General features: G+C 40.5%; 1 protein-coding gene and 1 long non-coding RNA gene across 2 annotated transcripts in view; one reads left to right on the forward strand and one right to left on the reverse strand.

The window, feature by feature from the left end:
* The window catches only part of LOC145721425 (uncharacterized), a 57221-nt gene extending 45824 nt beyond the window's left edge, over positions 1-11397 (forward strand). Inside the window, exon 3 of the long non-coding RNA XR_014145099.1 lies at positions 11301-11397. This is a non-coding gene — a long non-coding RNA (uncharacterized LOC145721425). The remainder of the gene's footprint in view (positions 1-11300) is intronic.
* Positions 1-27383, reverse strand: part of ITPR2 (inositol 1,4,5-trisphosphate receptor type 2) — an 838078-nt gene that overhangs the window by 710159 nt on the left and 100536 nt on the right. The gene's annotated exons all lie outside the window — the stretch shown is intronic.

Genomic DNA, 27383 nt, shown 5'->3' on the forward strand with positions numbered 1-27383 from the left:
AATTATTTAACGAGCTCTTACTGAGGGACACTAAGGTTGTTTCCTGTTTCTCAAAACTATAAACAAAGTGTGAATACATCTTTTCAAATTTGTGTAATTATCTCCTTTGGGTAAAATTCTACAAGTACCATTGTTACCAAAGGGTATATACATCTCATATTTTATTATTTCTTGTCAGATTGCCCTCTGAAAACATGTACATTTTGCACGCCCACAGAAAAAGTGGGAAGTCCATGTTTCTCCCAACCTTGTCAATGTGTGAGTTTGAGAAATTTTTAAAAATCTTTGTCAAGCTGATAGGTAAAATCATCTCAGTATTGTTTTAATTTGCCTCTTTGAATATTAGTGAAGCTGAAAATTTTTTTCATATATTTACTGACCTCTTGCATTTAATTACCTGCTTGTGATTTTTGCCCTTTTTTTTTTCTATTGGAGTTTAAATTGTTCTTAATTTGTACAAATTCTTTTAATATTATGGATAGTAACCCTTTACCTCGCATTATTGTCATTTTTTTCCTTAGTTTGTCATTTGTCTTTCAACCTTATATGTGATTTTTTTTTTTTTTGCCACACAAAAAGTTTTCCGTTGTTTGTACTCAACACTATTTGTCTTACTTTTTCCTATTTTCTATTACTTTCGTGTTTAAAAACATTTATATTTAAATCTTTGGCCTGTCTGTAATTTATTAAGATGTAGTGAGGTAACAATCTAATATTTTCCTCCTAATTACCGGTCAATTCTCCCAACATTTTTCAATGATCCATTATTTTCTTCAGTGATTTGAATGTCGATTCTTGTCCCATACTTAACGAGCACCCAATTCTTTCCCACGTCCCTGTGCCCCGCAGCCTGGGGCTCTGTCACATTGTCAGAGTCTGAGACCCAGCCGAGCCCCCTGTTCCTGCACAGCCAGGGAGACTGGTGAGCGCTGCCTCAGTCGGAGTGCAGGAAGGAGGGGGAGCGTGGAGGCCATGTTGCAGCCGTTCTTGGGGAACAAGACTCTGACTCGTGCAGTGCCTGGAACATTCATGGGCGGCTCCTTCGAAGCACAAAATTAAATGGAGCTCTAACAGCACAGTAGCAGACTGCCTGGACTTTCTTCCCCGGGGACACTGGGCTGATGGCTTCTCTATTCTGGCCATTGCTTTAGGTGCCGGCAGGATGCCCACTCGCAGTAGAACTGTGCCCTGATCCCCCAGCGTTCGGGGTGACTAAGGAGAGCGTCCTTCAATCCTTGTACAACCATCCCTTTCAAAAGGGAGTTATTTTTCGAGTTTCAGAGGTAAAAAGAAAGGAGACAAAACAGTTTCATCTCTATCAAGGCATTCTGCTTAACATAAATTCTTGATTTAAAAAAAAAAACCCCAACAACCCTGGTTTTCATTGGGAGAGACAAGCATGCATGGTCCCTCACCATTGCTGCGTCTTGACTCCTTCCAGGACTTGCCGAAGCCTGCTCAGTCACTGCCTGCCTCTCTACTCCCAGAGATGTCCCTTCTGCTCCGGTACCCAGAGGTGGGCTGTCCATCCCTAGAGCCCTTTGAATTCTGTTGTTGTTGCCATTCCTGCTACTGTCTTCTAACACCAGGCCCCAGCTACTGCCTGAGCTTCACCTCTGCAGATGCTGGAAGTCCTTGCTTTGAGAAGGGATAGCCTGCCTACCCTGTCTCCCTCTGGCCATACACACTTTGTTTGGACCCTGGGCCAGGGTACCTGGCTGAGGGGTAGGTGGAGGCTGAAATTCAGCACTCAACACAGGAGTCCTGACATGGTGCTAGGGAGGTGGGCAGGTGCTGGGTCTGCCTCAAGGAAGGTGTGCCTTTTAAATTTGTACAGAGCCTCTGTATGGCCTGGCTGCAGTCCTGGTGTGGGGCTGGGAGAAACTATAAGGTAGCCTGGAGTTATGGCCTTTTGCATTAAGAAAATTGACCAAACCCTTTACGGTGTTTAATGGGAGGGTCCACTTCAGGCATTACACAGTATAGATGCTTCTTATCAGTTTCTCTCCCTGCGCTCTGATGGGAAGCCTATTGTTGCTGACTCTGCTTCTACACTTGGAATGAATGTGAACATTGCACTTCTGCCTGCCTTTAGCTGAGGGATACCTATATTGCTATGATGAAAGTCTATTCTCTGAGATGAAGTATTCATGCATGGTTCTTTATTAGCCCTCTTTTTTTTTTTTTCTTTAGCTTAGGGACTTATATCATTATATCATTCCATGCCATGAAAAAGGGCAAAGAACATCTCTGGAATTGTCAACCCCAAACCCTTCTCCTAGAAACTGTCTCTCCTCCAACCTCCCTCACTTCCCTCTTATCCCCATGGCTAAGTCAGGAGTATATCATTTCCATATAATACATCTGTTAGGTTTGACCCAACCTGGGCACAAAGGTTTTGCCTATTAAAATGGAGAGGGATGATTCACCTCTAAGAATAAAGCTATAAGATTTTAAAAAGAAAAGAAAAAGACTTATGTATGGCTAGCTTTCCTCCTGGTAGAGAGAGCTGATCTGCACGGAGAATGATGGTAGCCTCGAGAGAGAAGCAGAGATTCCAAATAGAGAAGGATAGAGTTCTGGCAACTTTCTATTTTCTGGTTCTCATTGTTCCAGAGGCTCAGCCGCCTCCCAATTTTCCCCATCATTTGCCTATTCACCTCCTTCTAGGATTTGGTGAACCAGCAACTCCTGCTTCCCATCCCCTTTGCTTAGGCTAATTCAAGTTGTCTTTCTGTCCACCTTACCATGGAGAGCTTTACTTACACAAAGGCAAATAAAGTACCCTAGGGATTCTTTGTTTTCCTAGTTAGACTCCATGGGGCCTGGACTATAAATATTACTTCACACGGATGAAAACCAGAGGTTGATTGGGTCATCTGTCATTTGGATTGCTAAAGAGGATTCATTACCCAGCTGAAGTTTAACAGCAAAGTGAATAGTGGAGGAAATAAGGTCCAGAGGGTTTTCCGGTTCACAATAATGCTGATTTCCTGAGAAAACTGTTGACCCCAGACAAGGCATTTACTTTTTCAAGAGAATTGTTTTGTCTTGCTTTTTTTTTTTTTTAAACAACAGAGTGCTATTGTATAGTAGGCATTCTTGAGATGATTTTCTTTCTATACACATATCTGAGAAAAGTAAACAGGGGTATGAGTGGAATAAACAGGATTGAACACGCGTACGTGTGAAGCACAGAATGAAGAATCTCCGCTGAAATTTTGCTCATGGTTTCATGGGATCAATGTTATTGTAAACCTATATTTCATGTTTGCATTAATGACACCCATTCAGTCACCATTTACCTTGGGAAAACTCTATAGGGGCTATAGGGTTGGACAAGAGTTCCTTCCCACAGGGATTTTATAACCTTAGTCTGTAAGTATACTCCTGCAAAGAAGTAGACACTGTAACAAAGAGAATGAAGTATTCTGGAAGCATTGAGGGAAGAGAGAATGATTCCAGCTGGGTTGGAACGCAAATGGCAGGTTTATATTACCCAAGCTCAGAGAAAACCATGTACAAATCTAAAATGTCAGTTTATCAATGATAATTATGTCTGACAAGTTTCTAGATGCTTCTTTGGTTGTACATGAGCTTACTACAGAGCCCTTAAGTAACCCCTGACACTTCCTTAACTGAGATTCTATTTTATGATGAAAATTTCTCAAAATACTTCACAATTCTAAAGCTTGCAGATTTTATTATGACTTTTAAAGATTTTATTTATTTATCTGACAGAGAGCGAGAGAGCAAGAGAGAGCAAGAGAATGCATGAGCGGGGTGGGGGGGGCAGAGTGAGAGGGAGAAGCAGACTCCCCGCCAAGTGGGGAGCCCGATGTGGGACTCAACCCCAGGACCCTGGGTCATGACCTGAGCTGAAGGCAGACGCTTAACTGACTGAGCTACTTAGGCACTTGCAGATTTTATAAGGTGAGAGGGAATGCAGTGAGTGGTTTGATGGATGAAGTTCAAAGGGCAAATCTCTTTTCTTACTAAAAATGAGCAAGGATTAGCAAGTTGTTTGTTGTTGCTGTTGTTGTTTTGTAAAGGGCCAGACAATAAGTATTTTTGGCTTTGCAGGCCTTGAGAATTCTGTCACAACTACTCAACACTGCTGTGTTAGAGCAAAAGTAGCCATAGGCAGTATGTAAAGATGAACATGGCTGTGTCCCAATAAAACTTTATTTACAAAAACAGGTAGAGGGCTGAATTTAGCATGCAGGCTGTCATTTGCCCACACCTGAATGAAGACAAAAGGGAAAGGAGAAAGGTTATGAGCATTTAATAAAAAGAACCTACTGGTACTGTGTCGTATATTGTGGGGAGATATAAGGACACAAAGCACATGGTCCAAAGTCCAGTAGAGTGTAGGAAACCTGTAAACAAATAACCAGAATATGACATGAAATGGGATGTCTTAAGTGAGGGCCAAATATTTTTGGTTTAGAAAAGGCAGAAGATAGGATCTGCTCACCTGGAGAAAGGGAGGAAGGGACTGTAGGCAGGAGGAGCCGTGTACGAAAATGAACAGGGACAAAAGAACCCTAGGAGGGAACAAGGGACATTTAGAAGGAAAGTCTGAAGCATAGTTATGTGCCTACACCTTGTTTTCTGTCTTTGCCTTTCCCAGAGCCTCATGGCTGGATGTCCACTCTAGAATTAGTCTGACCTTAATAAGGACCCATCTCAGCAGCTGTAGCCTCACCAAAGTGGCTTGAAATAAAGTCATACTCTGGGGCCCAGAATCTGGTGGCACAGTGCTGGTCACCTGCAGTTGTACCTCTGAGATTTCTTCACCACAGCATTTCCCAAGCCTGGTATTTGCTCTTGTTTTTGACAGACCTTCAGCTTTGCCTTAATTTCTCCTCCTAAGTTAGCCGGACTAGGACCCAAACGCCCCTTTAGGACTATGATTTTGGTACCCACATTGGCACCTCCCAACTGTCCTTCCTGGAGCTGGATCCTGCTCCCCAAAGTCTCTGCTGGCAGGTGTAGGTCTGCTGTATCAGGGCAAATATCCAGATAATTGATCAATATCCCACCTGGCTTCCAAATGATACTGGCCCAGTTTCTTCCTTCCCAGACTAAAAAAGCCATATGGCTTACTCTTTTCCCCTGCTGGCTGTCTGTTGCAGGAACTTCGCATACCCTGTGCCCAAGCCCATCTGAGGTAGTGCAGTGTCACAAGCCTCATGCCCGCTCAGCCTGAAATGGGCCAGGCTGAAATAAGCTTCCAAACCATGCTTTGACTCCCTTGTTGCCAGCTGGCCGTCAGGATTCCCATTTGTCAAGTTAAAAAAAAATAAAAAGCCAACACTGATGGGATGCATGCAGCTTTTACCTATAACTATTGGCAGAGGCCATCTGGAGTTGCTTTGAGAAGAATAGTGGGACCACATCTGGGCTTGATGAGAAGTAACATGATTAATTAGCAATAAGTCCAGTTTGCTTCCATGACATACAGCCCCCAACTAAAAACAAGCTGGCTAGGGGCACCTGGATGGCTCAGTCAGTTGAGCGCCCAACTCTTGATCTCAGCTCAGGTCTTGATCTCAGGGTCGTGAGTTCAGGCCCCATGTTGGGCTCCATACTGGTGGAGGTGTGGAGGTGTGGAGCCTACCAAAAAAAAAAAAAAAAGAGAGAGAGAGAACAACCTGGTTAGAGACCTCAGAGTTACCAGTCTCTGCTTTGAGAACTTTGTCACCAGATCTCATGATGGCAACAGGTGTGGATATTTGAGTAGTTGCTCCTAGATGAAGAGGAAAATACCCGTCTCTACTCATTTGGATCCTATCCACCGTCATGCTCTTGCCAATTCCAAATATCTACCATCTATCTACTCTGCTAGATATTTGATAGATGGTGGCTACTCGGAGTACTGTTTTGGAGCATTCGGAAGCCACATTTGGACTTTTCAGGAAAGACCACCATGATGGATTAGCAATGTCCACCATGCGTTGGGAGGAAGGATGGGGAGAATAATGGCATGCAAACCACATATTTTCCATCCCCATCCCAGACCAAGAGGGCAGTATCCTGAGTCATGTGTTTTGGGAGAGGGGCAAGATGCTGCAGTAGGGCCTCAGGGAACAAGAACAACATCTCCTGTATGGACTCAGGATCTTTGTGTGAATCATTAGCACCTCAACCAGTACCATAAGAAGCTTTCCTTCCTGAGAGCCTGCAGAAGGTCATTGGAATGACCAGTTGAGATCATCTTGAAATACAGTTTAGCAAGATCAGTTCAAATAACAAGATTGATCTTCTTCTCTCAGCACTTTAATTCCAACTGGGCCTAAATTCCTTTTGTAGCCTAGCGTAACCAGAGTGAAAGACTCTGCATTGACAGTCTCCCAATGTCACCTATGTCTCATAAGTATACTTGCCTCAAGTAAGTACCCCGAAATGTCAAAAATACTAAAGCAAAGGAGTGGAATGTGAAATACCTAGTCATCAGTCGGTAAGGCTGTAGTCCATATGACAGCCCAGGGGGCAGTTAATCTCTGAATTCCTTGGGCAGGATTCCCTGTGGTGCTGAAAGTTTTTTTTTTTTAAAGGATTTTATTTATTTGACAGAGAGAGACACAGCAAGAGAGAGAACACAAGCAGGGGGAGAGGAAGAGGGAGAAGCAGGCTTCCTGCTGAGCAGGGAGCCCAATGCAGGGCTCGATCCCAGGACCCTGGGATCATGACCTGAGCCGAAGGCAGACGCTTAATGACTGAGCCACCTAGGCACCCCGAGAGTTTTTACTTCAATAATCTCGGAGGACGTTATGAAAGAAAACTGAGGTTGGCTGTATCTTATAATATATAATAATGAAAGAAATGTAAATTAAAACAAAGGTGAAATAATTTTAACCACTGAAATTAGCAAAGATAAAAATTTTTTTAAAAGATCAGAGTTAGGGGTGCTTGGGTGGCTCAGTATGTTAAGCATCTGCCTTCCACTCAGGTCATGATCTCAGGGTCCTGGGATCAAGCCCCGAATCGGGCTCCCTGCTCAGTGGGGAGTCTGCTTCTCCCTCTGCCACTCTCCCTGCTCATTCTTTCACCCTCTCTCTCTCAAATAAATAAATAAATAAAAATCTTGAAAAAAAATAAATGATCAGAGTTAGTAAACTTATAGGAAAGTATATAGTCTCATTTCTTGTTGTTGGAAGCATTAATTAGAACAAACTTTTCTTGCATTTTACAGTTTGTATAAAATCTTAAATGTTCATAGTTTGGGGTCCAACATTTTTATTTTTAGAAATTTATTCTAAGGAGATAATTGGACAAGTGTATACAAATGAATGTATTATGATGTTAACTGCAGTATTTTATTTATTTATTTTTTAAAGATTTTATTTATTTGAGACAGAATGAGAGAGAGAGAGAGCTCATGAGAGGGGGGAGGGTCAGAGGGAGAAGCAGACCCCCTGCCGAGCAGGGAGCCCGATGCGGGACTCGATCCAGGGACTCCGGGATCATGACCTGAGCCGAAGGCAGTCGCTTAACCAACTGAGCCACCCAGGCGCCCCTTAACTGCAGTATTTTAAATCAGGAATAACATAAATGTCCAGCAATAGACTTATTTAAATAAATTATGGTACATTCAGATGATATATATTATTCTATCAATAAAGTTAATATTTTAAAGAATATCATAAGAAGAACAATGTTGAACGTAAAAATAGTTTACAAAATGGTGTGGTAGTATGATTATAATTTTGTTATAAAATTGTATTGATGTAAATATTTATTTCAAAAAGACTGGAAATATATATATAGCACTGAGGGATGAGAATACAAATTGTGGGACATCCATATAGTGAAGTATTATGTAGGTATTAAAGGATGAGGCTGATCTATATGCTAAGGGGCACAGATGTCCATGATATATTTTAAAGTTTTTATTTAAATTTGTCAGTTAACATAGAGTATAATATTAATTTTAGGTGTACAATATAGTGATTCGATACTTCCATACATCAGCCAGTGCTCATCACAGGTGCGTGTCTTAATCCCCATAATATATATATTATGAGCTCATTTGTATTTTTAAAATTTATTTTTTACTATTTTTTTAGATATTATTTATTTATTTGACAGAGAGAAGTGAGAGAGAGAGAGTGCGCACATACAGGGGGAGCGGCAGAGAGAGAGGGAGAAGCAGGCTCTCTGCTGAGCAGGGAGCCTGATGCAGGGCTCAATCCCAGAATCCTGGGATCATGACCTCAGTCGAAGGCAGATGCTTAACTGACTAAGCCACCCAAGTGTCCCTAAAATTTATTTATTTTTTTTTGAAATTTATTTATTTATTTGAGAGAGAGAGAGAGAACGGGGAGGAGGGTCAGAGGGAGAGAAAATACCAAGCAGACTCACTTGATGAGTACGGAGCCCAGCACGGGGCTCAGTCCCACAACCCTGAAATCAAGACCTGAGCAGAAACCAAGAGTCGGTTGCTCTACTGACTGAGCCACCCACAAAGGTGCCCCTCCTTTGTATTTTTTTTAAAAAGTTTGTTAAAAATTTCACAAAACAATCTCTAAGGAGACACCTTCAACTAGTAACTGCAGTATATCTTGGGTGAGAAATGAAGGGGTTGTTCTGTTTATTTATTTTTTTTAAGATTTTATTTATTTATTTGAAAGAAGAGAGAGAGAGCACAAGCAGGGGGAGTAGCAGAGGCAGAGGGAGAAGCAGGCTCCCCGCTGAGTAGAGAGCCTGACGTGAAGCTCGATCCCAGGATCCTGTGATCATGACCTGAGCTGAAGGTAGACGCTTAATCGACTGAGCCACCCAGGCACTCGGAATGCTACATAACAACTCACCTTAAAATATGGTGGCTTGAAGCAATATATTCATGTATTAGCTTTTCCTGTTTATGTGGATCAGGAATTTGGGAGCTGCAGCTGGTGGTTTTCTCATATTCAGAATATAGCCAGACTGTAGCTGGGGTTGGGTCATCTTGAATATTTGTTCATTTATATTTCTGGTGCTTGGACTGGAAAGGCTTGAACAGCTGGGGCTCCTAGAAATCTCTGGGTTTTCCATGTGGTCTCTCCAGTGTGGCAGCTTCGAGGTAGCTGGACTTATATGGCTTCTCAGGGCTCCAGAGTTACATGTCCAGAGAGAGTGAGAGCCAAGCAGAAGCCTGTTGCCATTTATGACCAATCCTGAAAGTCACTTCTGACACATTCTTCTAGTCAAAGGCAGTTACAAAGGTCTGTCAGGACCAAGGGGAGGAATCCTGACCCCCATCTCTTTTTTCTTTCCTCCAGTTTTAATGAGATATACCTGGCATATAGCATTTTATTAGTTTTAAGGTGTACAATGTAGTAATTTTATATGTGTATATATTGCAAAGTGATCACCATAATTAAGGTTAACACATCCATCACCTGACATAGTTATAATTTTTGTGTGTGTGGTGAGAACTTTTAAAATCTACTCAAACATACAATACAGTATTGTTAACTATAGTCACCATACTGTACATTACATCCCAAGAACTTATTCATCTTATAACTGGAAGTTTGTACCTTTTTTTTTAAGAAAGCTTTTGCCCAACATGAGGCTGGAACTCACAACCCTGAGATCAAGAGTCACATGCTGTGCCGACTAAGCCAGCCAGGTGCCACTGGAATTTTATTCTTTTTAACCACATTTACCTTTTCCCCCTCAACCCCCAACTTCTGTCTCATCCTATTACAAGGGATGATGAAATAGTTCACTTCCCTCCTCAATTTCCCCTCTGTCCTCCTTTGAATATAATTACATCACCATTTTTGGTACTATATTAGTTACCTTAAAATTGACTATTAAAACACAGCATTGAGTACTATAAAAGCAGTAAGATAGGAAACATTTTACATAGGGAGGTGGACCCAATTATTTAGGCTATAAAGTTAATGTGACAAATTATATTAGAATTCAGTTGTCTTTGTCTTTAACATCCAATTTAAGCTAAATGCCTCTCTTTCAGTTCACCTCTCAAGGGAAACTTCAAGTGCACAACGGAGTTTATTGTGCTGCCAAAAATAAAAATATTTTAATACTTTATTAGAAACTGTAGTAGATGAGGAACCCTAGTAAAGACTAAAACTGGCTAATTACTCTAGGGATAAGGAAGGGACATGTGGGTTAAAAACTGGAAGACCAAGCAAGAGGAGAAAACAGAAGGCCCAGCATAGCAGAGACTGCTGATGGAAAGCTCAGCTTCCAATTAGTGTCCCCATGCTATTGGGTATGGCAATGGATGCAGTCCAGTAAAAGCATTACAGTTGCCAGCTTAACAAATAAAAGCACGGGGCTCTCAGTTAAATTTGTATTAGTGAACACATGTGCCATGCGATATTTTATCTGGCAATCCTGAAAAGTGTATTTATCAACCTCCCTCATAGATAGAGGTGAGCAACGAGGTGTCAGAAGAATCCACCGCAATGGGCAGGATGACAGACTGAGAAAGGAGGCTACCGGATGCTGATGACATCACAGAGCCACTCTACAGCCTGGATGTATCTTACAAGCTTGCTTGTATAAGTTAGTTATTTCAGTTTTCTATTTTATGTCATTGAACTCAGTGCTAACCCAAACACTTTGTGTGCTATTATCAAAAGATCAGAACCGTGGTCAAAGCAATCATCTCTATGCAAGCAGTGTAGAACAAGATGTCAGCAGAGGATAGAGTTGCAGGTAATTGACAAAGACCCTTATGGACAGGTGACTGGCATCAGAGAGGTCTAGAAACAGGCATCAAAGACCAGGTCAAAAAGGATGGAATTTGGGGTCCCTGGGTGGCTTAGTTGGTTGGGTGTCTGCCCTCGGCTCAGGTCATGATCTCAGGGCCCTGGGATCAAGCCCTGCATTGGGCTCCCTGCTCAGCGGGCAGTCTGCTTCTCCCTCTCCCTCTACCCACCCTCCCTGCCCTCTCGTGCTCTCTCTCACTCTGTCTCTCTCTTGAATACATTTTTTTAAAAAATCTTTAGAAATGGGGTGGTAGGCAAAAGCTTCCTCCTAGAGGGATATGATCATGATGTCAGATCAATTTCCATTCAAGCGGGATCCTAGTGATAAAGCTACTTGTATCTTGACAGTGGTAGTGAACACATGAGTCTATACATGTGATAAAATTGCAAAGAACTAAATGCACATATAACACACAAATGACTACATGTAAAACTGGTGAAGGTCAATGGTATAAATACAATTTTCTGGCTGTGATGTTGTGTTGTAATTATACAAATTGGTACTTTGGGGGAAAAACTATATGAAGAATATGTATAATCGTTCTGTATTATTTCTTACAACTGCAGGTGGACCTACAATGACTTCAAAATAAAAAGTTTAGTAACTCTGGGACATGGAACCCTTAGTACGGGGTTGAAGAAAGGATTCCAGCACTGAGCAGAAGGTGGGACTAAATAAATGTCAAGACTTCTTCGAACTCTTAGGATTCCCTTATTTCTCTTTTCTTTCTTTCTCTCCTCCTTTTTTTTTTTTTTAAGAGAGAGAGAGTGAGCACGCACAGTTTGGGGGGAGAGGCAGAGGAAGAGAGAGAATCTTAAGTAGGCTCCATGCCCAGCATGGAGCCCGATGTGGGGCTCGATCTTACCACCCTGAGATCATGACCTGAGCCAAAATTAAGAGTTGGATGTTTAACTGACTGAGCCACCCAGGTGCCCTTCCTCTTCCTTTTTTCTTTCTTCCTTCTTCACAGTTCTTTCTATTTTCTACATACCAAGATAAGTCTAAGACCTCCCACTGGAATCCATTGCTGTTACTTTATTGATGAAATCCGAAAACTCCTCAGTTTGGCCCCAGGACTCTCCATAATCTAGTCTCTGCCTACTTCTCTAGTCTGAAAGTCCAACAGTTCTCCTTCACAGTCCAGAAAAACCAAACAGTGGGTACTATACTGCCTTATACCCACCAATCCCTCCCCACACCCCCCTGCAGTATTTTCTTTGACTTGCCTTTCTCTGGAAAACTCCATGGTGGTCTTTGATTTCACTTGATCCACTTTCAACTAAGCCACTCTCAGTGTTAGTCAGCCAGCTACCCAGGCATAAACACCCCCCCACACACACACACAATCTGGAAATTTGATGCTGGTAAACCTAGATTTTTAGGTGTATCTCCTTATATAAGTGAAGAAATTGAAATTAGTCCATTCTAATTTTAGTGCATAGAAGAAATCTGTTAGTTTGAATTTGAAGATGTAAGAAGAAAATTTATTTATTATTAATAATCCTTCACTGACTTCTAAAGAAAGTGGATCCCACTTAACTGGAGGATCAATCTAGGAGCCTTTGGCATGCTGCAAGACTGGAATAAGGGAACACAAATGGTTGTTGCGCAGGTTTGGAACAAGAGCTGGGCAGAGTGCAAGTGTTTGGCATAAGAGAGAGTTTGTGGGTGGGGAGCTCCAAGAAGCAGGGATGGTTGTTGGGAGGGTGTACTGCTACAGAGAGGAAGAGGGGTTTGAAAGCCCAATATAGAGATTTGAAAGAAAAGATACAGCTAAAGGACTCCATTCCTTGCTTTTTTCCCCCCCCCCTTTATTTGTGAAAAGCTATGCACTATTCCCCAGTGGAATTTTCAGAAAAAAAAAAATCTACTTGAATCACTTACCTTATTTTTAAATGGAGTTTTGTTTTGAGGGAACTTACAGATGAGTATTCTGGCATAAGGGTGGGAGACTCGCACACACACACAGTTAAGGAAATATCTTTAAGATGTTGGTTTGAAGAGATACCAAGTGAGTAGCTTATCTAGAGTTCACAGTATCCTTAATACAAGGTGGACTGCACTTTTTGTGCATTGCTCTATAACACTTTATCTTCCATACACCAAATATGCCCAAGGAGTGAAGGAGTTTCATGCTGGTACTGCCTGCTTGTTATTGGACGGCTCTATCATTTCTGTTAAATAGGAGTTCATACAATTTTTAGAATATTTTAATTGCATCTGGTCTTTATTATTTGATAAAAATGAGTCAAAAACAACAAAAAAATACTAGTACTAGTACTTACAAAAAGGATAAACCCATCAACTTAATACAACTGAGCAATGAGATCTAAGATCTAGAAATCAAGGATCCAACCATAAGAAAATGACAAATTAAGTCCCTGGAAGTCAGCCTGAGCCTAAAGACCCATCAAGATTGGAGCAGGGGGATGGGGAACCAGAGTGGAGGGCTTCAGGGTAAGAAGGGACTTGATTGAGTAAATGATGTGTCTGACATTCAGAAAAACTATTGCTACAAGTATAGCAGATTGATAGAAAAATATAAGGATTATGGGGCGCCTGGGTGGCTCAGTTGGTTAAGCGACTGCCTTCGGCTCAGGTCATGATCCTGGAGTCCCTGGATCGAGTCCCGCATCGGGCTCCCTGCTCGGCAGGGAGCCTGCTTCTGCCTCTGACCCTCCCCCCTCTCATGTGCTCTCTCTCTCTCTCATTCTCTCTGTCTCAAATAAATAAATAAAAAATCTTTAAAAAAAAAAGAAAAATATAAGGATTATGAACATCAGAAATTAAGAAAAGGAAAAAAATGAGGCAGTGGTAATCCTAAAAAAAAGATGTAAAATTAAAAAAAGTTACTTATCTCAACAGTAAACAAGGACATAGTTATAATAATACTGTTGATTTGCCCCCAAATTGTGACCCAACTCCTGAGTGAATGAGGATAGAGATAGTAGAGTTAGAGCTTATCCTCCATAAGAAGAAGTCAATAGATTTCTAAAATTATTAAGTTAAGAAATAGCAGTGTAGGCATGTTATTTAGAAATATGTTTTGGGGCACCTGGATGGCTCAGTCGGTTAGGCATCCAATTTTTTATTTCGGCTCAGGTCATGATCCCAGGGTTGTGAGATTTATCCCTGTGCTGGGCTCTGTGCTGGGCATGGAACCTGCTTAAGAGTCTCTCTCTCCTTCTGCTCCCTCCCCACTCCCCTTCCCTCTCTCCTTCTCTAACAACAACAACAACAAAATGCCAAAGAAATAGATAAAAAGTAGAGTCACCTATTATGACCAGTATTGGGGATTAGTGAATGGTGATACAGGAACTGCTGATTTTTATTACAAGCCTTTTTTTCACTATTTGATTGTTTTAAGTACACATGTATTATTTCGATAAACATTTAATGAATTCATTAAACAATATATATTTTTAAGTGGGGGATTGCCCATACCATTTCTTTTATGCCTTTCATCTGTTGTTTAAGAGGAAGTTTAACTCTCATATGCTAGTTGCTCCCCTTTGACATGTAAAATACATGATATTGGCAGATATCTTGAATGACCTTCTGAAGATGTTTTAACCGCTAGGAGTCAGATGGTAGAATTTCAAGACCTACCTGTGGGGAGGTGTGTCATAGAGCAGCCATCCTATTGACAGCTAATTGTCATCTCTGCTTCTGCCTGAGAACTTTTGCCCTTGTGTTCTGACTCTGGCCCTTCGGTTTGGATAGTTCTGTTAGCTCCAAAGTCAGATGTTTCAGTTCTAGGTACTTTGGCTTGGTTCTATGAAAGTCTATACCCTTCCTTGCTCAGTCTAAGCTAAGCTTACATTCTCATCTTTCTGGAAATCTCTTTTCCTTTCCAAATTTTTCAAACTCCACTTTTTCTTTTTCTTTTTTTTTTTTTTTAGCATATTTTATTAATTCACCCAACAAGAATTTTCTGAGCCACTATTCTGGGTCAAATCCTATGCCACATCCTGGACGCATGGAAGGAGACTCTATGGTTCCATCTAGCAGAGGAGATCAAGTTTCTTAAGCTACAATTTAGATTTCTTTTAGGAGATTAGGGTGCCACTAACCCTCTTCTCTTCTAGGAACATACATGAAAAGATCACTAGGCTAATGAAAAGGATATGCACCCCTCTCTTAATCTAAGCGGTAGCTACAAATCCCCCAAAATGCAAGGCTGAGATAGACTGCAGTGTTAGAGATAGCATTTTGAGTCTGGCTGTGCTGGGGTTTCCTATTTTGTCCACTGATTAATAGACCTCTGTACCTACGTATTCAGGCATGCTGTTGTGAAGACATAGGCAAGACTTTTGGAACAGACAAAAGGCAAGGACCACAAGCCTCTTTTTAAAACATGGGCTCCAGGCCCTGCCCACATGTGCTTGTCACTCAGACAGGAAGTAGAGTGTGTTTGGCCTGGGCTCAGAAGTGAATGAGAGGACAAGACAGTCATGAACACTGATGTTTAGCTTTCAACACAGGTCTAGCCTGCCAGTAAAAGTGGTTCAATGATAGTCCTCAACTGACCAATCACTGTAGTCATTCCCATAAGGAGGAACAAAGAAAGGGCAAATCGAGAGAGGACAGAAATGTACTAGAGGTTCCTTTTGCTTGGGATTAAGACAGACACTCAAGGAAAGGGTAAATGAAAGTGCCTGCCTCTTCAACAGTTTTCCTTACTCCTGGGCCTTCTTTCTTCTTTTCTTAAAAATAATTAGAAGCACAAAGATACAGAAGCAGCTCAATGTTCAACTAAATCATAACTGAACACATTTCCTGTATTCATTAACATGTAAAAATATAAAGCATATTTGTTAAACATATGTATGGTCATACATAAAATGCATACATCAGGGAGAAGTGACCTCAGGATATTTGAGGACCCAGTGTTCTGGGCCACATAATCACATCACATAATATCATTTGGATTGTTGCAAGGATTGAATGAGTTAAAATGTATAAAGTATGTAGAATAGTGCCTGGCATGCAAAGAATATTAGTTGTTGTTGTTACTACTATTATTACTAATTTATATTTATGTTGCATGTTATAGTAATTATCTCATTTGGTTCTCACAACTTCCTGTGAGGGAATAAGACAAATCATATTACAGCCTTTACAGGTAAAGTTTTTCAGTATACTAGGTCTACATTTCAGATTTTCCAATTTCTAGTTCAAAACCCCATGCATGGGTAGCTACCTGGTTTTCCTTATTCAGAAATTTAAAGGTTCGGTTTCTTGCCTTCTCATTGGGAAATCCCAGATGATGACAAGGTAGAAATTTGAAATGCTTCTGCTCTACTAGGAAAAGAGTTGGTTTGGCTTGAATTACATGCAGTGTTTGGCTTTGCATTTTCCTGGGCACATCAATATGTGTTTTAGACAACTGATAAACATTTGGTTTCTGTCTTGCACAAAAAAATATTTCACATGCTGATTGTTTTATTCCTCATAAGTCAAGTCATTATGGAAAAAAAGAGAGAGGGGTGAACTAGATGTCATTCTCAATCCCCTTCCTGAAGGAGGTTGATTTAGTCCGTTTGGCTGGACAGGTGAATATTAACATCCCCCTTTTCTTCTTAAACACATATTTTAGCTTTATATAGATAAATTGTGTATAACATGTATAAAATGCATATATAAAAGATATACACTGTATGTATATATACACATACATGTAAATAAATAATTAGAAGCATGCTCTGCACATTGCTCTGTAACCTGCTTGTTTTGTTTAACAACATGATTAATACCAAGAACATTTTCCTACACATTAATTAGATTTGCATTCCACTGTAAAACCTGACATATCAAGGCTTAAACAAGTAAGAGGGCTATTTGTTGCACAAAATAAGAAACCTAGAGGTAGGCAGTCCAAGGCAGGTATGATCTCTTCACAGTGCCTTCCAGGCTCTTTCCAGGTTTCTACTCTGGCATCCTTAGCATGCAGTTTTAGACCTTGTGCTCATCCCCTCGTCTCACAAGATGGCTGCTCCGCCCTTCAAAACACATCTGTTCCCAAGCAGAAGGAAGAGAACATGCAAAGAGCAAAAGGTCCCTGTCAGCTGAGACCACTTCTGATTAAAGAGCTTCTCTAGAATCCAACCTAACCCACTTCCATTTACATCTCACTGGCCATATGGCCACCCAATGCCACAAGGAATCTGGGTGTCACCTGTTGTGTTGTTTAGGAAGCAGATGCTGGATGGAGTTAGGAGTGCAAAAGGTTTAATGGGGAGTAACACTTGTGAAAGAAGCAGGCCACCAGATTGGGCAGGGGAGCCATCATTCCCTAATGAAGACCTGAAAAATCTCTGTGCAGCTTCAGGGCAAAGATTGCTCATTAGGGAAGTCCTGTCTTGGGCAGAAATGGTGAGGCCTTTGTACTACCATCATGTTTAGTCATTGGCTGGGAGCTGCCCCAGAAGAGCATGATCTCAGCTTTTAAGTTGCTGGAGCTAATAAATGAGACTGTCAGCTAACCACACTCCTTGAAGTGGGTAGCAAGTAGAGATGTGCCACTCAGACCCCCTTGCTTCAAGAAAGGACTTGCCATCCTGCAAAATGAAGGTTTTAAGCTGGGCACATTGCCATCCCGAAGATACCTGGAGTTCTGTTAATAGGGAAGAAAAAACGATATCATGTAGGTCATTGCCGTATCTGATAGATTTTAAGGTTTCTACTCAGGAGACAAGAACAAACTTGTCAGATAAAAACAGATTGTTAACACACTTCTATGAGTAGTTGGGTCCCATGGTGGAAGGGTGTCAAGACACAAATGTCATCTTCATTAGAGCGCATCTGTAGTCCATCTTCCTATAGCATTAAGCTGCCTCTTATGTTGGGTAATTCAAAAAGAAATGGGGCTAGCTTACAGATGGAATGGTGGGCATAGGTCATGATACAAATAAGTGAACATAAGTGTTGCTTTTTGTCTCCTCTCCTAATTTTTTTTTTAAAGATTTTTTATTTATTTGAGAGAGAGAATGAGAGAGAGCGAGAAAGCATGAGAGGGGGGAGGGGCAGAGGGAGAAGCAGACTCCCCGCTGAGCAGGGAGCCCGATGCGGGACTCGATCCCAGGACTCTGGGATCATGACCTGAGCCGAAGGCAGTCGCCCAACCAACTGAGCCACCCAGGCGCCCACCTCTCCTAATTTTATACTCTTCTAAAAGCCATTGGTGTAATTTTTTATGGTTTTCCCTTTGGGTTTATAAAGATTTGGCTCACTGATATTTTTAATTGGCAAACTGGGGAGAGCCAAATAATTCAATCCTCTTTTGAGGTCGGATCATGGAGAGGCTCTTTGGATGATGCAAAGTCTCATTCAAAAAAGGAATTCTCCAGGGAAAACTGAAACAAGGGGAGTAAGCAATTTAGGAGTTAAATATTTGTTCATTTAGGATGTTTATTGCGCTCCATTTTGCTGAAGTAGTTTCTTCTAATCTGAATATTTTTAATGCTACAGAGAAAAATTCCCTGTCCCTTGCAGCAGGAAATATGTTTCACATTCTCCAGATGCATTGAGGAATAATTATGAAGCTTAGAAAGGATTTCCTGACTCTCTCCCTGTGCAGGTATCTGGGCCTGTGCTTGGGCACAGATCTAGCTGTTTGATTAATTCTGAAAGACTTAGTCATGTGCACAAAGCCTCAAAATATGGAAATGTGACATAATAGAGAACACATTTGGGTCTTAGCTAATCTTAGAAAACTGATGAATAATTTATTCTCCTAAGTAGTTTCCTTGAAGTCTAACCAAAGTTTGCTATTTACCAGTAATTAGGATCTCCATTTCAGCTCCTTCTTTCACAGAGAGAAATAGTATGATCAGTTTAAAATCAATAGTGAGTATTTAAAAGTTTTTCAATGATGTTAATGTTTCAATGTTGTTAATTTTAAAAAATATATATTTACTATAGAAAATAGAGAAAAGAACCAGAATGATTAAAATTACTCCTAATTACAGCAAGTAGAAGTAATCAACATTATATATTCTTTCAATCTTTCATAATATTTACACATTATGTTTTATATAGATAAAATGTGTGTATGTATAAAAATGCATATAAATTGGGACATGCTCTGCACTCTGTTATGCTTAATATACCATGACCATTTTTTCATGTCATTAAGTTTTCTTCTACAACACACTCTTCAAAGACTGCATAGTGCTCTATTGAACATGTAACATCATTTATTCAGCTGACCTGTTATTATTGAACGTTTCAATTCTTTCTGATTTTGAATTATTATAAATAATTCTCTGATGAATAACCTTGTAACTCTTTCACACCCCTGATTATTTCCTAAGGGTAAACTCATAGAAGAGGATGAACATGAAATACAGATATCCCTTGTTTCTGCCTCCCTAGAATTCCTTCTTTTTTTTTTTTTAAGATGATAGAACTGACCTTCTATTCCACTTATCCATTTCCTTCCATGAATTGCCTCTCTGCCCACCTGGTGGGACTTTTGGTCACATGGTTGGGATTAATCACAGTGTCCTGTTTCCTATCATTCCAGGCACAGTGACTGGTCCAGGATTGGGCGTATGATCCAAGCAGAGCCAGTAAGAGGGAATTATTCTAAGTCTGATAATGACGCTTAGATAAAAACATCTCTTTTCCTCTGAAATTATGGGCACCAAGGACCAATTAAGATTGGAACTGACATAGGCCATCTTAGCCACAATGATACCAACACAGGAAAAAGCAGAGCTGAGAGATGGAGCGAGAAGGGAGATCTTTGATGACATCATTTGAGTTTCAGGTTCCCCTAGACTTTCCCAAACACTTGACCTAATATATTCCTCTTTTTGCTTAAAATAATTTGAGCTGGCTTTCTGACTTTAGGCAAGTTGACTAATGTAGATATTCCTAATACATATTCCTGATACATATTTCCAAATTACTTCCCAGAACAACATTGCCCAATAGACTTGTGGAATATGGAATTTCATTTTTTTTAAAGTTTTTTACTTTTTAAAATATTTATTATGTAATCTCTACACCCAACATGGAGCTCAAACCCACAACCCTGAGATGAAGAGTTGCATGCTCCACTGACTAAGCCAGCCAGGCACCCCTAGAATATGGAATTTTAAATAGAAGTTGATATTGCTGTAATTGGTCAGTGTAGAATTACAGTATAAATTAAACTTACCTCTTCTTTCCATATGCCCATCCCTTCCTGATTAAAAAAAATCCCAGTCAAATCATCACATTCAAGTGTGAGTAAAGGTGGGAATGTTATGAATATAGATCAAACTAGGGTTATATTATACCCTTAATCAGACTGAGTGAAAGCCCTTGCTGTTAGGGAGGGGGTAAAAAGGTTTATGTACTCCTTAGCCAATTACATAGTGAGTCTCTTAATATCTTTACTTTCCTCCCACCTTTAGAAGTGGAAGTTAAGAGAGGTGTTAAGAAGAGGCAGTTCAAGAAAGGAGTTAAATTATTCAGGAGTAAGTTGTCAACTTCAAGTTAGTGAGCCACGAAAGAGTATTTTAGAAAGAAACTATGTGATTGGACTAGGTGGGACCAATGTTTTGGAGCCAATTAAAGAGGGAGGCCAGTGGGCAGCTGTGGGAGGAGGTGGTTGGGGGAAGGGTGATTTTAAAAGGATGCTAAAATAACACTGGTAAAAACAAATCAACTCCAACATTTCGCTGGAATGAATTGGAAAGCAGTGACTAACTCTGGTTTTTCTATCAATTGCTTATGTACTAAGGAAATGAAAATTGGTCCAGTCTCACTGAGGTAGGCACTGCCCTCAAAAGGAAATGAAAACAACACTCTATTAGCAGCAGTCCACCTAATTTGGATATTTTTGAGATGCACATGTTCACTAGTGGTCAGCTGAAATTTCCTGAGTCAATTAATGTGTGTCCTAGTGCTATTTCTTGAGAAACAGCAAGTGGTTTGTTTTACTCACCCTTTCATATACCTCCCAAAATGTTTCCTGGCTCATAAAATTACAAATGAACAAAACTGAAGAAAGAAGAGAACTTCAGAAAAATGAGGACTTACTGTTAAATGCTTTTAGAACATTTCCTGTTGGTCAGTAGTGGAAGTAAATTAGCAAGTAAACATTTTAAAATTTACTTTTTATTGACTAAAAAAATAAGTTTATCCATATCCTCACCAAATCAATGTTGAACACACATTTGTAGAATATTTGCTTGTAGGGGCCACTTGACCTAATCCAGGTGTTCTGGGAGGTTGGGGGTGAGGGGTAGGATATAGCAGCAAAGGTATCCTTTATTTTATTTTTTTAAGTTCCTAGATTGCTCCATTGAGGAGATGTTTTTCTGGAGATCAGCCAGGTAGCCAATTTTGCAAAAGGACAAACTCAAGGACCAGTCAGTTACATATTTTAAATTTTATAGCAGGTCTGAGAACGAGAAGGCATCTCCAGCCATCCATGGTTGTTTGGGTAAAGAAAGTACTTGGGGGAAACAAATGCCAAAAATCAGGCAAAAGATCTGAAAAACTGGTGAAGTAATTACCTTATTCACCCACTATCTCATCCCTTCACCATCATTCCAAGTGCTTTGACCTAAACACAAACGAGCTGAATTCCAGCTCTGCTCAGTTCAGTATGGGGAATCAGAGGGGAAATTGTATATGCCTACAAACTCCTTCCCTTAACTCTGCTGTTCCAATGGAGGTAGCTGAAATAAAACACAGGTAGAACAAAACTTAAAAAGAGCATAAGTTGTCTATGTGAAAATCTGAAAGAATAGACAAAAGAAACCTCTGGAACTAATAAACTACTAGAGCAAGGTTGCAGGATACATGGTTAATATACAAAAGCCAGCTGCTTTCCTATATACCAGCAATGAACAAGTAAAATTTGAAATAAATGCATAATGTCATTTCCATTGACACTCCCAGAAAGAAATACTTAGCTATAAATCTAACAAAATATATACAAGATCTGTATGAAGAAAATTTTAAAATTCTGATGAAATAAATCAAAGAAGAACTAAACAAATGGAAAGATATTCCATATTCATGGATAGACACAGTATTCTCAAGAGTCCGTTCTTCCCAACTTGATCTAGAGATTCAATGCAATCTCAATCAAAACCCAACAAATTACACTGACAAAGAAGTAAAGGCAATACAATGGAGAAAAGATACTTTTTCAGCAAATGGTGCTGAAACAACTAGACATCTGCATATAAAAAATTAATCTAGCCACAGACCTTACATCCTTCAAAAAAATTAACGCAAAATATATCATAGACTTAATTATAAAATGCAAAACTTTAAACTCCTAGAAGATAACATAGGAGGAAATCTAGATGACCGGGGTGAGGCAATGATTTTTTTAAATACAATATCAAAATCATGATCTATGAAAGAAATAATTGATAAACTAGACTTCATTAAAATTAAAAACTTCTGCTCTGTGAAAAACACTGTCAGGAGGATGAGAGGACACTAGGTGGGAGAAAATATTTGCAAAAGATACATCCAATAAAGGACTGTTATCCAAAATATACAAAGAACTCAAGAAAAAATCAACAATAAAATAATAATCTGATTAAAAATGAGTAAAAGAACAGATACTTTACCAAAGAATATATACAGATGGCAATAAGCATATGAAAAGATGCTCAACAACCTATGTCATCAGGGAACTGCAAATCAAAACAACAATGTGGTACCACTACACACCTATTAGAATGTCTAAAATCCAAAACACTGACAACACCAAACGCTGGTGAAGATGTGCAGCAATAGGAACCCTCATTCATTGTTGGGAGGAATACCAAATGGTACAGTCACTTTGGAAGACAGTTTGACAGTTTCTTAAAATACTAAACATATTCTAACCATATAACCTGGCAATTACATTCCTTGGTATTTACCAAAATGAGTTGAAAAGTTATGTCTACACAGAAACCTACCCATAGATATTTATAGCACCTTTATTCATAATTACCAAAATTTGGAAGCAACAAAGACGTCTTTCAGTAGGTGAATGGATAAATAAACTATGGTACATCCAAATAATGGAATATTATTCAGTGCTAAAAAGAAACAATCTATCAAGCCAAAAAAGATATGGAGAAACCCTAAATGCCTATCACTAAGTGAGGAAGCCCATCTGAGAAGGCTACATATTATATGATTCCTACTAGATGACATTCCAGTAATGAAAGAGATCAGTGGTTGCCAGGGGTTGCAGAATAGGGAAGGATGAAGAAGCAAAGCATTGAAGATTTTTAAGGCAGTGAAAATTTTGTATGATACTATAATGGTGGATTTCATTCATCATATATTTTTCAAAACCCACAGAATGTACAACACCAAGAGTGAAACCCAATGTAAACTATAGACTGTGGGTGATAATGATGTGTCAATATAAATAAACTCATCAGTTATAACAAATGCATCACCTTGGAACTGCATGTTGATAGCGGGGCATGCTGTGCTTGTGTGGGATAAGGAGTATATGGGAACTCTGTACTTTTCACTCAACTTTGCTGTGAACCTAAAACTGCTCTACAAAATAAAGTTCATTAAAAAAAAAAAAAAAAGAGTATAGGGTGCCTGGGTGGCTCAGTCAGTTAAGTGTTTGCCTTCAGCTCAGTCATGATCCCTGGGTCCTCAGATTGAGTCCTGTGTAGGGCTCCCTGCTCTGTGTGTGGGTCTGCTTCTCCCTTTCCCTCTGCCCCTCCCCTCTGCTCATGTGCTCTCTCTCTCTCACACGCTTGTGCACGCTCTCGCTCTCCAAATGAATAAATAAAATCTTGAAAAAAAAAGAGTGTAAGTGATAAGTCAGAGACAGAGGGAAAAGTGTTGAGAGCAGAGGCTAGTTTTCACTGATACTGCCCTAAGGAAATTTTGCTTTCTTCCCTGACAGCCTGCATTCCAGATCCCATCCCTACTACCACCTTTTTAAGCATTCAGTCATTTTGTTTTTCTCCATATGCGCATTTTATCAGTCTGATGTCATACTAGTATTTCCATATTTCAGGGTGGATACACTTTATAGCCTAGGCCATGGGCACACCATGCTGAGAGTTCCAGAGGGATGGGCTCGTTCCCAACTGAACAGAATCCTATGTTTGCTCCCAAACTTTCTGTCCTCTCCTGTTTCCTTTGTGTCTCCAGCTCCCAAGTGCTCTGGATTCAGGACCCCTGAGCCCATAGTATAGTGGACATGCGGGGCTGGACTGACCTTGCCATTGCCAGTTCTAAACTGAGTTTCTTTTGCATTCACAAACAACCAGACATCTAAGCCCGGCCATTTGAATGGGAGTGGGGCTGCAAGAGAGATATCTACTACTTCTTTTTTTCAATAATTACATTTCAGGGGCGCCTGGGTGCCTCAGTCAGTAAAGCATCTGCCATCAGCTCAGATCACGATCCCAGGATCGAGCCCTGCAATGATCCCAGGGTCCTGGGATGGAGCCCCACATCAGGCTCCTTGCTCAGTGGGGAGCCTGCTTCTCCCTCTCCCTCTGTTGTTCCCCCTGCTTGTGCTCTCTCACTCTGTCAAATAAATAAATAAAATCTTTAAAAAAATAATTACATTCCACTTTGGAGCGCTTTACCAGCTCCAAAGGTGAGTTGATTTGTAGCATCTCTCAGTGGGCATGCCACAAGTTACAGGCATCTGTGAGATGTAGGTAGCTTTAAATTTTTACGGTCTTTAAAAATTTTTAAACCATTTAATAACTATTAAAAATTTTACAGCTTTTGAAATTATTTTTGCATATTGGTAGATAATAATTATATCATACAAGGAAAATAAATGTTTTCACCAAGCCTCATATAGTCTCTTCCCAATCCTCTCCAGGTTACAAATGGTGTCTGATGAGTTGAATTTCTATTCTGGAAGTCAATACATCTGAGTTTAATCTCGGTCGCTCAGTTACTTATCTCTCAGCTTCCTCATATATAAAAAGAAGAAGGGGGACTAGATGATAATAATTCTCTTCCAGCTTTAAAATGTCATGATTTCTATACTTTGGATGCAAATACGGATGATGACCGTTTAAGCCTGCACGGTTTCCTCCTGTATCATGTTTCTCTCAAAGTGAAACCTAAAAGCCAGAAAGGGCTTCCTGAAAATGTCACATTTCAGATTTCATCAACTCCCAAAGCAGACTGCCTATGGATCAGAAATTCTCATCTTGCAAAGGGGCAGGTCCTAACTTGTACAGATGTTCTTTCCACTCAAACGCAGACGCCGTTTTTTGTGGAAATAGTAGAAAAGTTGAGCCAGCCGGAGGCCCCAGTCGGAAGGGATTGAAAGGTCTCCCAAGGCAACCACTCCCAAAGGCGGGTGGAGTGTCTATGAGCTGTTTCCTGCCTGAACAAACAGCCCATGCCAAGCCCTCAAGGCTGCCTGGTTCAGGGACCAGCCTTTGGGATCAAGTCCACTGTAGGGGCCAGTGAGCCTTGGGCAAAAATAAATGTGAAGAAAGAGGTCCCTGGGGTTCAGCTTCATGGCACCCCCAGAAACAACATGGCTTTTCCGTCTGGTAGTAAATACCCTGAGCCTGCAGCAAACCTGGCACTCAGTCCCTGGGCTGTCCTGGTTTAAACATGTCAACGCGACATAGACAGGACCGGCCACCGAGAAACAGGAGCCAAGACTCTATTGGTTGAAGTCTGGTTTTTGGCCAACTTGGGAGGTTGTTTGTTTTGGAGTTCTAGTTAGTTCCCCCCTTGAACTATCTTCTCCTATCCCTTTTCGAAGCTGTCTACCCTCCTGGAGAGTGGGCCCCTCTCCCTATCTCAGTCGCCCACCATGCTGCCTGTGTGCTCAGGGTTGGAAAGGACTCGATTAATTCAAATGACTTTGGAGCAAATGAGAATTTAAGATGTCATCCCTCTCAAGAGAACTTTTACCCCACAGGAGCTCTAAAAGATGGTGAAGCCTCCAGCAACATCTCTAATAATGGAATTTCACAACTGTAGGCCAGAGAGATTTGGGTAGAGCACTTTTCTCTTGCTCTCTGATCATACCATGCTTTATAGTTCAAAGAAACATTAATTGAATGCCAACCATGTGCTAAGATGGAACCACTGTACCATCTACATTACAAATATCAACTCATTTATGCCTTACAGCCGTACGAGGTAGGTACTTTTTATTATCCCCATTTTATAGGTAAGGAAACTAAAGAACAGAGAGGTTAAATCACTTTCCCAGGGTCACATAGTTAATAAATGCCAAGGCTGGGATTCAAATTCAGACAGTCTGGTTCTAGAAGCCATGCTCATAACTACGATGCTCTTCTGCTTATTCTGTTTAATGCTTACTCCAATTCCAACCTAAAAGTTGAAAGTCAATAAAAATTATTGTGTTGAGTTAATTTTTTTTTCAGTGGGAAGCCCCATAATGTGCTATAATTACATTTATTTATTGTACCACCCATTTTCCCTAGAGTTGCAAATTACCTTCGATTTTTTTCTTTCATTCTTTGCCTTGATCCTTAATATTTTTCATCATTTCAATCACACCTTCTAGCCCATGAAATCCTTCTTTTCCTGTATTCCTCTCTGGGGCTGCGCCCTTCATTCTCTTGCTCCAAACCCTCCAATGACTTTGTCGTCACAGCTAACACTGCAGGAAGGCCCTGTGATCTGGGCCTGCTAATTTCTCTGACGTCACCTCCTACAACTGCCAGCATCCCAACCTCAGTGGCCTCCTTCCCAGTCTTCCAACATGCAAAGCTCATGTCTACCCCTAGGCCCTTGCACTTGCTCTTTCTTCTTCCTGAAATACTTTTCCCCCAGAGTTGCATATAGCCCAGTTCCTCATTTCATTCAAGCCTCACCTCAAGTGTCACTCCTCAGAGATGATTTCCTTGTCCACTTTACCTGAGCTGGCACACCTCTCCTTCCCCTGCTTTGTTTTCCTTTATAGCATTTGTCACTTTGTACAATTAGATGACATACACATTTGTTTCTTTTCTACCTCCCTCATTGGAATGTAAGTACTATGATGACTTGTTTGTCCACTGCTGAATCCCCAACCCCTAGGAGAGGGCCCAGCATGTAGTAGGTGCACAATAAATATTTGCTGGCTAAATGAATGAGTTTCTCTCTTAAACCTGCTAAATAGATGCCATCCTGGTACTTCCCTTCATTGCTCTCCTTGTTTATGGATTTCTATTTCCATTTTGCTGGAGACTACACTCAAGTAGCTTGCTAAGAAAGGATGCATTGGAAGTAAATTTTTTTTAAAGATTTATTTATATGAGAGAGAGAGAGAGTGTGTGCAAGGCAACAGGCAGACGGGGAGTGGGAAAGGGAGACAAGCAGACTCCCCGCTGAGCGAGGAGCCTGACATAGGGCTCAATCCCACGACCCTGAGATCACGACCCGAGCAGAACTCAAGAGTCTGAGGCCCAACCAACTGAGCCACCCAGGTGCCCCAAATTTCCAAGTTCTTACATACTTGTAAATGTCTGTATTCTGCCTTCAACCTAATCAATAGGCTGGACTTAGAGTTCTAGGTTGAAACTCATTTTCTTTCAGAATTTTGACAGCACTACCACTGATAAGAAGTCTGAGGCATGCCTGCCTTTTATTCCTTTCATGATAATGATGTGTGTGTGCACACGCACACAAGTGTATGTATGTGTGTAAACTTTTTCTAGAAGCTGTTAGGATTT

The sequence above is a fragment of the Leptonychotes weddellii genome, chromosome 5 (assembly GCF_054177405.1).
Source record: "Leptonychotes weddellii isolate Sample4059 chromosome 5, ASM5417740v2, whole genome shotgun sequence".
Taxonomy (NCBI): domain Eukaryota; kingdom Metazoa; phylum Chordata; class Mammalia; order Carnivora; family Phocidae; genus Leptonychotes; species Leptonychotes weddellii.